Source organism: Cherax quadricarinatus, chromosome 62 (genome assembly GCF_038502225.1).
Source record: "Cherax quadricarinatus isolate ZL_2023a chromosome 62, ASM3850222v1, whole genome shotgun sequence".
Lineage (NCBI taxonomy): Eukaryota > Metazoa > Arthropoda > Malacostraca > Decapoda > Parastacidae > Cherax > Cherax quadricarinatus.
Genome location: NC_091353.1, coordinates 21,409,730 through 21,424,033, shown reverse-complemented (window position 1 = coordinate 21,424,033; position 14,304 = coordinate 21,409,730).

The following is a 14,304-nucleotide window of genomic DNA, read 5'->3' as shown; positions in this document are numbered from 1 at the left end:
GCTGTGGCTGACATCCTTGTCTATGTCGGATATAAGGATGAGGAACAAGATGGGAGCGAGTTTACCTGGAGTTTACCTGGAGAGAGTTTCGGGGGTCAACGCCCCCGCGGCCCGGTCTGTGACCAGGCCTCCTGGTGGATCAGCGCCTGATCAACCAGGCTGTTGCTGCTGGCTGCACGCAAACCAACGTACGAGCCACAGCCCGGCTGATCAGGAACTGACTTTAGGTGCTTGTCCAGTGCCAGCTTGAAGACTGCCAGGGGTCTGTTGGTAATCCCCCTTATGTGTGCTGGGAGGCAGTTGAACAGTCTCGGGCCCCTGACACTTATTGTATGGTCTCTTAACGTGCTAGTGACACCCCTGCTTTTCATTGGGGGGATGGTGCATCGTCTGCCAAGTCTTTTGCTTTCGTAGTGAGTGATTTTCGTGTGCAAGTTCGGTACTAGTCCCTCTAGGATTTTTCAGGTGTATATAATCATGTATCTCTCCCTCCTGCGTTCCAGGGAATACAGGTTTAGAAACCTCAAGCGCTCCCAGTAATTGAGGTGTTTTATCTCCGTTATGCGCGCCGTGAAAGTTCTCTGTACATTTTCTAGGTCGGCAATTTCACCTGCCTTGAAAGGTGCTGTTAGAGTGCAGCAATATTCCAGCCTAGATAGAACAAGTGACCTGAAGAGTGTCATCATGGGCTTGGCCTCCCTAGTTTTGAAGGTTCTCATTATCCATCCTGTCATTTTTCTAGCAGATGCGATTGATACAATGTTATGGTCCTTGAAGGCGAGATCCTCTGACATAATCACTCCCAGGTCTTTGACGTTGGTGTTTCGCTCTATTTCGTGGCCAGAGTACTGTGCCTTGTGGAACAGAGCTTTTCACCGTAGCTGCCTCGGACTTTACTCTGTTGACGACTACTCTCTGTGTTCTGTTAGTGAGGAAATTATAGATCCAACTACCGACTTTTCCTGTTATTCCTTTAGCACGCATTTTGTGCGCTATTACGCCATGGTCACACTTGTCGAAGGCTTTTGCAAAGTCTGTATATATTACATCTGCATTCGTTTTGTCTTCTAGTGCATTTAGGACCTTGTCGTAGTGGTCCAATAGTTGAGACAGACAGGAGCGACCTGTTCTAAACCCATGTTGCCCTGGGTTGTGTAACTGATGGGTTTCTAGATGGGTGGTGATCTTGCTTCTTAGGACCCTTTCAAAGATTTTTATGATATGGGATGTTAGTGCTATTGGTCTGTAGTTCTTTGCTGTTGCTTTACTGCCCCCTTTGTGGAGTGGGGCTATGTCTGTTGTTTTTAGTAACTGAGGGACGACCCCCGTGTCCATGCTCCCTCTCCATAGGATGGAAAAGGCTAGTGATAGGGGCTTCTTGCAGTTCTTGATGAACACAGAGTTCCATGAGTCTGGCCCTGGGGCAGAGTGCATGGGCATGTCATTTATCGCCTGTTCGAAGTCATTTGGCGTCAGAATAACATCGGATAGGCTTGTGTTAATCAAATTTTGTGGCTCTCTCATAAAAAATTCATTTTGATCTTCGACTCTCAGTCTGGTTAGCGGCTTGCTAAAAACTGAGTCATATTGGGACTTGAGTAGCTCACTCATTTCCTTGCTGTCATCTGTGTAGGACCCATCTTGTTTAAGTAGGGGCCCAATACTGGACGTTGTTCTCGATTTTGATTTGGCATAGGAGAAGAAATACTTTGGGTTTCTTTCGATTTCATTTATGGCTTTTAGTTCTTCCCGCGATTCCTGACTCCTAAAGGATTCTTTTAGCTTAAGTTCGATGCTTGCTATTTCTCTGACCAGTGTTTCCCTACGCATTTCAGATATATTGACCTCTTTTAGCCGCTCTGTTATTCTTTTCCGTCGCCTGTAAAGGGAGCGCCTGACTCTTTCTGTTTTACATCTACTCCTCCTTTTTCTTAGAGGAATAAGCCTTGTGCATACATCGAGTGCCACCGAGTTAATCTGTTCTAGGCATAAGTTGGGGTCTGTGTTGCTTAGTATATCTTCCCAGCTTATATCGGTTAGGACTTGGTTTACTTGGTCCCACTTTATGTTTTTGTTATTGAAGTTGAATTTGGTGAATGCTCCATCGTGACTAATCTCATTATATCGGTCTGGGGCTCTGCGCATACATGACTGAACCTCAATTATGTTGTGATCTGAGTATATTGTTTTTGATATGGTGATATTTCTTATCAGATCATCATTGTTAGTGAAGATGAGGTCTAGTGTATTCTCCAGTCTAGTAGGCTCTATTATTTGCTGGTTTAAATTGAATTTTGTGCAGAGATTTAAAAGCTCGCGTGAGTGTGAGTTTTCATCAGAGCTGCCTCCTGGTGTTATTACTGCAACAATATTATTTGCTATATTCCTCCATTTTAGGTGCCTTAAGTTGAAATCCCCCAGGAGCAAGATGTTGGGTGCAGGAGCTGGAAGGTTTTCCAGACAGTGGTCAATTTTTAACAGCTGTTCCTGGAATTGCTGGGATGTTGCATCCAGAGGCTTGTAGACTATCACAATGACTAGGTTTTGGTTCTCGACCTTTACTGCTAAAACTTCCACTACATCATTTGAGGCATTTAGCAGTTCTGTGCAAACAAGTGACTCTGCAATGTACAGGCCAACCCCCCCCTTTTGCCTGTTCACTCTGTCACATCTGTATAGGTTGTAACCTGGGATCCATATTTCGTTGTCCAAGTGATCCTTTATGTGGGTCTCGGTGAAAGCCGCGAACATTGCCTTTGCCTCTGCAAGCAGTCCACGGATGAAAGGTATTTTGTTGTTTGTTGCTGGCTTTAGACCCTGTATATTTGCAAAGAAGAATGGTATCGGACTGGTGGTATTGTTGGTACTGGGGGGGATTTTTTTCCCGGCATTAGTATCTGTATCTGTTGGTTTGGAGTGGAGGCCATCGACTGTGGTTCCACTCCAGGAATGACTGGATTTGGTGTACGATTTCTGCCATTTCCTGCCAGTTTTTTTTCCTTCCTGGCACTAAAAAACCTCTCCCTCTTGAGTGGCTGTGGCTACCCAGGTTTTCCCATGGCCTGGATGTTTTGTATCTTTTTGTCCCCTTTAGATGGTATGCCTGGCAATTTAAGTTATAGCACAGTCTTTCCTGTACTGAAGAGGTACACAGTTCAGGGTGAAAAAGCTTACAGGAAGGGAGTTTGCATTTTCCTGTTGTCATATGGGCATGGCATTTCCTAGGGTGGTCATAGTTGCACGTCCCATCTGTTTTTCCAGATTTCCCATGCCAGCAGATACCGAGTGCATAGTATGTGCACAGGCTTGGTTTCCGTTTGCCTTGGGTTTCTGTGACTGTATTCCCTGTTGGTGCATGTTTCCCTGTCTTACTTCTATCCTCCCTAGCACCAACAATGGAGCTCCCACCATTTGTTTTTGGTAATATATCCTCACTATTGCTAGTGGAGTCCTCTTGTTTGCTATTTCCTGCGGTATTTCTAGTTTGCAATATTGGTTTTATCTTATCTTTGACTACACTTGTTTCCCTACTATGGCTCCTGTCCCCTATGGGGTCATTTATATGTATTCCTTCCTGCATATAATTCCCGACTACCTGGACAAAATCTCCAGCTTCACCATTACTGTCTCCCAGGACAGCATCTCCAGCTTCCCCATTACTGTCTCCCAGGACAGCATCTCCAGCTTCACCATTACTGTCTCCCAGGACAGCACCTCCAGCTTCACCATTACTGTCTCCCAGGACAGCACCTCCAGCTTCCCCATTACTGTCTCCCAGGACAGCACTATCAGCCCCCCATTTACTGACTACCAGGACATCATCTCCAGCCTTACAGTTTCTGACTACATGGCCAGTATCAAGGGCAGTACCATTCAGCCCGGACTTTTTATGTTCCCATCTGTTGTAGAAAGCTTCCAGGTTTTCTATGAAAGCAGCTTTGATGTTGACCTTTTTTAATACCCTTGTGATTTTAGTCCACAGATTTATATCATTTGGGCATACCCAAAAACACTTCCCTGTTTTAATACTGCTTGTAGCTAGTTCTTGGATATCTGCACAAGGGGCGTGACACCAATTTCCACAGAAATGACAATTTATGCATGTGGAAGCCCGTTTGTTTGACTGACCACAGACTACACACAGCTTCATAATGATTTGAATGGTTGATTTACTGCAATTCTACTAGCAACCTCTTGAATATTCTATTAATAACCTCTCTATGTGGTGCACAACGAAACCGTTTGAAACCAGTCCAGGGTTCGGACCAGTCAAGGGTTCGGACCAGTCAAGGGTTCGGACCAGTCAAGGGTTCGGACCAGTCAAGGGTTCGGACCAGTCTATCTGATCTGATCAGTGGGTCACTTATTTAAACCATACTGGTCGGTGATTTGAGCTAACACATGAAGGATCTACTGGAAATTATCTACCCGAGTAATATGTGATTTGATTGATACAAAAGTATAACTTGCGTGTTGAAGAGCCGGTGACTGCTGGCACTCCTACAATGACGAACGGTCGAGCCTCCACCCTTGTTTATCAATCGCTGTATCTAGCTTCTCTATATTTTTTTTTTTTTTTCCGTCTCCACCACAATAAATGCTATATTATCACTATAGTTGACTGGTGCAAATTTTGGAGGAAGGGCGCTTTTTCTGTAGTAATAATTCTTCTCGTTGTGTATATTGCGACCGCTGGTAACTACAGGTTATATGAAATTCACAGTAACGTCTGGTATTTCAAGAAAAAGAAACTAATGAAAGTCACTCCACTCCACTAAGTACCATTATAATACTGGTTAGTTGCTACTACAACACTGTATTCTGCTATTCACTGGTATCACTAGATTATATGCGAGTACACTAGCAGGCCAGGAAGATTATTAAAAACAGCTGACCTGTGGTAAGTTTCTGGCGACTTCTGGCACCTGCCTCTATAGGCTTATCACTTCATTTACAAATTCACCTGTTTTCAAATGACACTTTAGCCTTTATCATCAATATACTAGGGAGCCACTGTAGTATACACTATACACTATGTATACTCAATGCTTTCAGGGAGACTTTCTTTCCTCTGACACAAAGTTCAATTATTATTATTTTTCCACACGGGACAGGCCTATGATTCCCCTCTGGCAGTAAACTCTGTTAGGTAGTGCACACAATTCTCCTTTTTTTACTCAGTATATAATGTTTTCCGCCCAAGATTGGTTCCAGGCGCTAGAGGGATGTATCGTATAGGATTGATGACACAAATTAAAGTTCTAGCACGTAAGAGCGACCGTGAAAACACCAGAAAACCGGGAGCACAACGAGGCACGCTGACACTGGGGACACTGCACCACTATTATTACACTAGAGTGTACCAATAACAAGACTGTCACAATTTGTGAAAGCAAGTGTAAGGCTGCTGAACAAGGTGGTGGTGGTGTTCTTAATTACAGTAATGACGAATATAATACTTGTGTTGATAACTACAGTGAGCATCATGATGAGGGCAGTGGTGTCTATAATGTTAGTAATAGTGATGAGTGTAATATAAGTGATGGTGCAGAGTGTGATGAGGGCAGTGGTGTCTGTGATGTTGGTAATAGTGATGAATGTAATATAAGTGGTGGTGCAGAGTGTGATGAGGGCAGTGGTGTCTGTGATGTTGGTAATAGTGATGAATGTAATATAAGTGGTGGTGCAGAGTGTGATGAGGGCAGTGGTGTCTGTGATGTTGGTAATACTGATGAATATTATGGAAATTTTTCTAGGGCGATTACCTGTATATACCTCAACATTACATGCATACGAGTTATCTCATTGGGAGACAACAACTATATTGTTTACCGTAGTCACCCGTGTAGACATGTGAGAAAACTTAACCACCTCTGGTCACTGCAGGTGGTCCCCTCGACCCTCACAATCTTATCCATATCTATCCGAGACCAGTATAAATTGGATAGCACCCCCAAGTACGGCGCTACTAATTAATTGTGGACTGTATAGATTATATTAGTTTAACTAAATGAAGGGGGGGCGGGTAGGTTACACATGGATATATCCATCAAAGGAAAACATTTGTACATAATCCCAGCACTTACCAGATATTCTCTGGTGGTCACTTGATGTAGCTGGATCACCCATAACCTATCCAATTACAACATGCCTAACTGGCCAGTATCAGTCTGCTATAACTAGAAGGGCTACTTAACTGTGGGTGATTGATGCTCCTTATTTCCTCCAATTACCATCACATTTCGATGTCCTGCTACACCGACACGGTTCTTATTCCAGCAGGACGAGGTATCCGTTGGTTTGTCCCGGTTTAGAAGTCGTGACTCCATAAAACTTCACTATCCTTGGGACGGGAACAACGCGGTCTAACGTGTTCACTCGGAGCAAGGCGACTTATTTCACTTCACGCATTCTCTTAACTTAGTGTTATTATCATTAATTACATTACAATTCACAAGACGATTTAATGTCTCATAATTATTATGCACATTAGAGGTCACTCCATTAAGATCTGAGACCGATGAGTGAGGATTAACTCACGGGTAATTTTCCCTGGACACATTCCATGGCGACACGCCCATCACCCCAGTCCTACCATTATTCACTAATTTTACCACTTAATTACAGCGGTGCCATCAATCACGTTCCCTCACTCTTCACCAGGGACAGTCACGACACTTCCTATTATGAAGTGAGGCCTATATTAATCCTTAGGCTGCCGTAAACGCCAATTTCCTGGTCCCATGATTTCACAGCCTCTTAAACCCATTCAAAACACTGCCGCCTCTCCCTGCCCTGTCTCGACCTCTTCCCGCTCACATCCGTGCAGACGCAGAGGGAACTGTTGGTTAGTTTAATAGTTTAATATGTTTATTATGCACCCCATACCCATCCTGTGGGTGGTAGTCAAAAGATTACAGAGGTACATAATTGGTCCAGGGACTGGACTCCAAAGTTTTGATAGCTGAGCAAGTTACAAAGGTAATGAACCAGATCTGGTCATAATCATGACCAAGTTACAAAGGTAATGAGCTCCAGGTAGAGCTGGTCACACTCATGAATAATTGCAAAGGTAATGAATCATAAACACATTAATCATGAGAATTTACAAAGGTAATGAGCTCCAGGTAGAACTGGTCAAAATCATGACAAGTTTCAAAGGTAATGAATGATAAACACGTTATCACATGATTACAATCATAGACAAATTACAGAGTAATGAGCAGTTAACAAACATAGCAGGGAATTCATCCATTGCCCCAACAACAGATGTTGCTAGGTGCCTGTCTCTCCTCGGCAGACAGCCATTGCAAACAGCAGCAAGTTGCCCCGGGATCTGCTGCTTGCACGAGCACCATCGACCCTCCCCAAGAGGTCCAAGAAGCCAGTGGCTCCATTAGCAGCCCGATGGAAAGCTGTCCTAGGGACATGGCAACGTCCTGGTGGACGCCAAGTTGACTGAAGATCCCAGGCCCTCGTGTGCACGGATGTTGAAGCTTGAGGAACTGAGTACACACTGCCTGTGGCACACCTGACAGCTGCCTCGCAGTCGAACTCCACGATGCTGTCCCTGTAGTGGAAGTTCCTGTGAGCCCGGCACTCCATGCAGTGCCATCGCTGACATCGTGGGTTAGGGGAGAAGTACCCTCTAGAGATGGGGTGGCGCTGGGAGTTGGGTGGGTGAGGCGGGGGAGACGGGCAGGGGCGAGGCGTTATGAGAGGGTCACTGTTTACTACACACGCCCTCCCCCTCCCCCCCAGCGGAGAGGGGGGAGGCGCTGACTGGTCCTGACTCGACAACACCAAACCTTCTGCACAACACTTCAACTATTTACGCTGAAATGATGCACTGTGAAGTCCGTTCGCTGCTCTGGTATCTTCTCAAAGCATTCACACTGAGTTCTGTTAAGTAGGGACCTGGTCAGCCTCTTTGATCAGGAGCTATCCTTGAAAATCCCGCAGCTAGCCCGCTACACAACCTGCCACGTCGGCCATGTTGGCTGTTCGAACTGTTGGTTCTATTCTATTTTCAAATACACATTTTGACCCATATCGACACATTAAACACCTATTAGTCGGGAATTATATGCAGGATGGAATTTGGTGAAGGCTCCCTCGTGACTGATATCGTTTTGTCGGTCTGGGGCTCCACGCATACATGTCTGAACCTCGATTATGTTTTGATCCGAGTACAGTATATTGGTTTTGATATGGTGACATTTCGTATCAGATCATCATTGACAGTGAAGATGAGGTTCAATGCATTCTCCAGTCTAGTAGGCTCTATTATTTGCTGGTTTAAGTTGAATTTTGTGCAGAGATTTAAAAGCGAGTTACGGCTGTGTCGGTTGAGGGGAGAGGACGTGCGTGGGAGTGAGGTCCTAAGCTTTCTGTATCAGAACTGCTTATCTCACGCGACTGATAACTCATCATGCAACAAATATCGCTGGAGTGCAGCTGAATTGCTGCTGGAACGCTTATGTGTGAACTGTGACTAGTGATATACCTAGTGAAACACAAACATGTTGATTTGAAGTGGGTGTAGGAGGCCTACCTTCACTCTGCCTCGTCTGCCTCCCCTCCTTCCTCGATTTGGAACTCAGCCATTCGCCTCTATTTACTTATGGTCTAGAGGCGGTTTCTGCCAGACCACATAAGTGCTTGAGTGCCCATGTTAGTTCTCTGTGCCGCACTCCACTCATCTTACGAATATGTCTCCTGTGTGCCTACCTGCCTGCTACAAGCAAATATCCAAGTGGTTGACACGGGCTTAGCAAGCACATTCAAGCAGGCTTGAAAGCAGCACTCCAAGCTGGCCAGAACAAGCTAAGGCAGCCTGCAGTTACAGCTGTCCTAAGGCCCAGCATGTCTACTTATATGTTCTACAGTGCTGCTGGCATACCATTGTTTCCTGTAGTGGCTTAGTTAAGAACAATTTAACGAGCATTGCAGTACTGACTTTTTAAGTGGGACATGCCAGAGGTTCACCTATAAACATAGTAAGTTTGTGTTGATTTGCTTGTGCACAGAGTGAACATTCGTCTGTCATACGTGTGCTAGAAGTGTTAAGTGCTGCAGGTTTGTTGTAACTATTTGCACGAGTGGATTTCACTGACTTAGGACACTGTGCGACCATCAGTACCTACGTAGGCTTAAAATGAGTGAGGAATGTCTGGCCTGCTGGGTGACCTTGAAAATGGCACTATAAGACCCGCATGCCACTTACACCCATACTGCGTGTGTCTAGTGAGGTGAATGTCCCTTCCTCGACTTTGCTATTCACCGGTATCCTTTAACTTGTCGCCATTATCTACATATGGGATAAGGGTGGATTTAGCTGATCCAGGCTAAACAGCACTCCAAGCCAGCCAGTGAAGGCCAAGTTACACTGCAGTTACATCTGTTCTGAATCCCATACTGCCTATGTCTAGCGAGGTGAATATATCTTCCTTGTCCTTTCTATTCACCGGTATCCTGTAACCCATCGCCAGTGTGAAACTGCTGTCAGCAATGAGTATAGCTGATGGTGTTGACATAGATGATGGTGAAGGCAGATTTGAAACATATTTTAGTAAACAGGCTCGGAAAAAGGAACGAGGCTTCCAGAGAAAGCTTGCTGCAAGCAATACGGTGGGTGCACACCCTCCCAAAGCTGTCAGGTTAGGTTTCCCTAACAACACTGATCAAGAGACCAAGTGTAACTGGTTTTTCGAAGCTAGTGTAGACAACCTAGAGAAAACGATCAAGTTTGTCCACGATGAGGATAACTACGTCTTTGTGCCTAATGATTCAGCATTTATAGACAAACTTCTCACTCACGAATATGCCAACATCAAACTCCGAGCTGCCCCACCAAGAGCACCTAAAGTGCTTATTGTCATCTACAACGTCAACAAGCACTTGAATCCTCAATATCTGGCGTCAGAGCAAGTTGCAAGCCCTCATCGACTTTCCAACGATCTGATATTAGCTGAGTGGACTGGCCAGGGGACTCTGCCACGCTATATTCACTCTCGTGCAGCCCTCAACAGACGCTATAACATTGCTTTGTACAGACCTCCTCAACGTCGATGTTGTAAGTGTCAACGCTGGGGCCACATCGCCAGGAAATGCCCATCTAAGTCACACTGGTGTGCAGTGTGTGCCAATGCTCATCCTTCTGAACGGTGTTATGATATTATCAAACATCAACAGACTGTTGCTAAACAATGTATCAATTGTAAGACCTCAGGAGTTACAGCAGCTCATACTGATTGCAGTGTGAGGGGTGCCCACATCACAGCCACCCACACCTCACCATGTACCCCTCATTATGACCCCCTAGGACTACCAGGTACCTCGAGTCTGAATACTGGCTCATGCCTGCCCTCAGACAATGGGGTTGAGCACCTCACCTGGGGAGCACGTCATCAGACCTCCATCACGTCGGCTGTCAATACCAGCCTAGCTGAGTCAGCTGACAGTCACCCAAGGAGCTCAGCTGACCGGGGCTTCACGTCTCCAGATATTCCAAGTCTTGCTCCTGTGGTATACAACCTGATGTCTCGCATAAGGGTACTGGAAACACAACAATTTCTCCTGAAACAACAACTTAAGCAGCACAAGGAAATATGTGTAGAGTGTACCAATAACAAGACTGTCACAATTTGTGAAAGCAAGTGTAAGGCTGCTGAACAAGGTGGTGGTGGTGTTCTTAATTACAGTAATGACGAATATAATACTTGTGTTGATAACTACAGTGAGCATCATGATGAGGGCAGTGGTGTCTGTAATGTTAGTAATAGTGATGAGTGTAATATAAGTGGTGGTGCAGAGTGTGATGAGGGCAGTGGTGTCTGTGATGTTGGTAATAGTGATGAATGTAATATAAGTGGTGGTGCAGAGTGTGATGAGGGCAGTGGTGTCTGTGATGTTGGTAATAGTGATGAATGTAATATAAGTGGTGGTGCAGAGTGTGATGAGGGCAGTGGTGTCTGTGATGTTGGTAATACTGATGAATATTATGGAAAATTTTCTAGGGCGATTACCTGTATATACTTCAACATTACATGCATACGAGTAATCTCATTGGGAGACAACAACTATATTGTTTACCGTAGTCACCCGTGTAGACATGTGAGAAAACTTAACCACCTCTGGTCACTGCAGGTGGTCCCCTCGACCCTCACAATCTTATCCATATCTATCCGAGACCAGTATAAATTGGATAGCACCCCCAAGTACGGCGCTACTAATTAATTGTGGACTGTATAGATTATATTAGTTTAACTAAATGAAGGGGGGGCGGGTAGGTTACACATGGATATATCCATCAAAGGAAAACATTTGTACATAATCCCAGCACTTACCAGATATTCTCTGGTGGTCACTTGATGTAGCTGGATCACCCATAACCTATCCAATTACAACATGCCTAACTGGCCAGTATCAGTCTGCTATAACTAGAAGGGCTACTTAACTGTGGGTGATTGATGCTCCTTATTTCCTCCATTTACCATCACATTTCGATGTCCTGCTACACCGACACGGTTCTTATTCCAGCAGGACGAGGTATCCGTTGGTTTGTCCCGGTTTAGAAGTCGTGACTCCATAAAACTTCACTATCCTTGGGACGGGAACAACGCGGTCTAACGTGTTCACTCGGAGTAAGGCGACTTATTTCACTTCACGCATTCTCTTAACTTAGTGTTATTATCATTAATTACATTACAATTCACAAGACGATTTAATGTCTCATAATTATTATGCACATTAGAGGTCACTCCATTAAGATCTGAGACCGATGAGTGAGGATTAACTCACGGGTAATTTTCCCTGGACACATTCCATGGCGACACGCCCATCACCCCGGTCCTACCATTATTCACTAATTTTACCACTTAATTACAGCGGTGCCATCAATCACGTTCCCTCACTCTTCACCAGGGACAGTCACGACACTTCCTATTATGAAGTGAGGCCTATATTAATCCTTAGGCTGCCGTAAACGCCAATTTCCTGGTCCCATGTTTTCACAGCCTCTTAAACCCATTCAAAACACTGCCGCCTCTCCCTGCCCTGTCTCGACCTCTCCCCGCTCACATCCGTGCAGACGCAGAGGGAACTGTTGGTTCTATTCTATTTTCAAATACACATTTTGACCCATATCGACACATTAAACACCTATTAGTCGGGAATTATGTGCAGGATTGAATGCATATAAATGACCTCATAGGGGACAGGAGCCGCAGTGGGGAAACAAGTGTAGTCAAAGATAAGATAAAACCAATATTGCAAACTAGGAATACCACAAGAAATAGCAAACAAGAGGACTCCACTAGCAATAGTGAGGATATATTACCAAAAGCAACTGGTGGGAGCTCCATTGTTGGTGCTAGGGAGGATAGGAATAAGACAGGTAAACATGCACCAACAGGGAATACAGTCACAGAAACCCAAGGCAAATGGAAACCAAGCCTGTGCACATACTATGCACTTGGTATCTGCAGACATGGGAAATCTGGAAAAACAGACTGGACGTGCAACTATGACCACCCTAGAAAATGCCATGCCCATATGACAACAGGAAAATGCAAACTCCCTTCCTGTAAGCTTTTTCACCCTGAAATGCGTACCTCTTCAGTACAGGAAAGACTGTGCTATAACTTAAATTGCCAGGCATACCATCTAAAGGGGACAAAAAGATACAAAACATCCAGGCCATGGGAAAACCTGGGTAGCCACAGCCACTCAAGAGGGAGAGGTTTTTTAGTGCCAGGAAGGAAAAAAAACTGGCAGGAAATGGCAGAAATTGTACACCAAATCCAGTCATTCCTGGAGTGGAACCACAGTCGATGGCCTCCACTCCAAACCAACAGATACAGATACTAATGCCGGAAAAAAAAATAACCCCCGCAGTACCAACAATACCACCAGTCCGATGACATTCTTCTTTGCAAATATACAGGGTCTAAAGCCAGCAACAAACAACAAAATACCTTTCATCCGTGGACTGCTTGCAGAGGCAAAGGCAATGTTCACGGCTTTCACTGAGACCCACATAAAGGATCACTTGGATAACGAAATATGGATCCCAGGTTACAACCTATACAGATGTGACAGAGTGAACAGGCAAAAGGGGGGGGGTTGACCTGTACATTGCAGAGTCACTTGTTTGCACAGAACTGCTTAATGCCTCAAATGATGTAGTGGAAGTTTTAGCAGTAAAGGTCGAGAACCAAAACCTAGTCATTGTGGTAGTCTACAAGCCTCCGGATGCAACATCTCAGCAATTCCAGGAACAGCTGTTAAAAATTGACCTCTGTCTGGAAAATCTTCCAGCTCCTGCACCCAACATCTTGCTCCTGGGGGATTTCAACTTAAGGCACCTAAAATGGAGGAATATAGCAAATAATATTGTTGCAGAAATAACACCAGGAGGCAGCTCTGATGAAAACTAACACTCACACGAGCTTTTAAATCTCTGCACAAAATTCAATTTAAACCAGCAAATAATAGAGCCTACTAGACTGGAGAATACACTAGACCTCATCTTCACTAACAATGATGATCTGATAAGAAATGTCACCATATCAAAAACAATATACTCAGATAACAACATAATTGAGGTTCAGACATTTATGCGCGGAGCCCCAGACCGACATAATGAAATTAGTTTATCTGGAGAGAGTTCCGGGGGTCAACGCCCCCGCGGCCCGGTCTGTGACCAGGCCTCCTTAGGTCAGTGTCCCAGGATGCGACCCACACCAGTCGACTAACACCCAGGTACCCATTTTACTGATATGGAACATAGACAACAGGTGGAAAGAATCACGTCCAATGTTTCTACTCTGGCTGGGAATCGAACCCAGGCCCTCACCGTGTGAAGCGAGAGCGTTAACCACCAGGCCACCAGAGCCACCAGAGCTTTCACCAAATTCAACTTCAATAACAAAAACATAAAGTGGGACCAAGTAAACCAAGTCCTAACCGATATAAGCTGGGATGATATAGTAAGCAACACAGACTCCAACTTATGCCTGGAAAAGATTAACTCGGTGGCACTCGATGTATGCACAAGGCTCATTCCTCTAAGAAAAAGGAGGAGTAGATGTAAAATAGAAAGAGACAGGCGCTCCCTTTACAGGCGATGGAAAAAAATAACAGAGCGGCTAAAAGAGGTCAATATATCTGAAATGCGTAGGGAGTCACTGGTCAGAGAAAGAGCAAACATCGAACTTAAGCTATAGGAATCTTATAGGAGTCAGGAATCGCAGGAAGAACTAAAAGCCATAAATGAAATCGAAAGAAACCCAAAGTATTTCT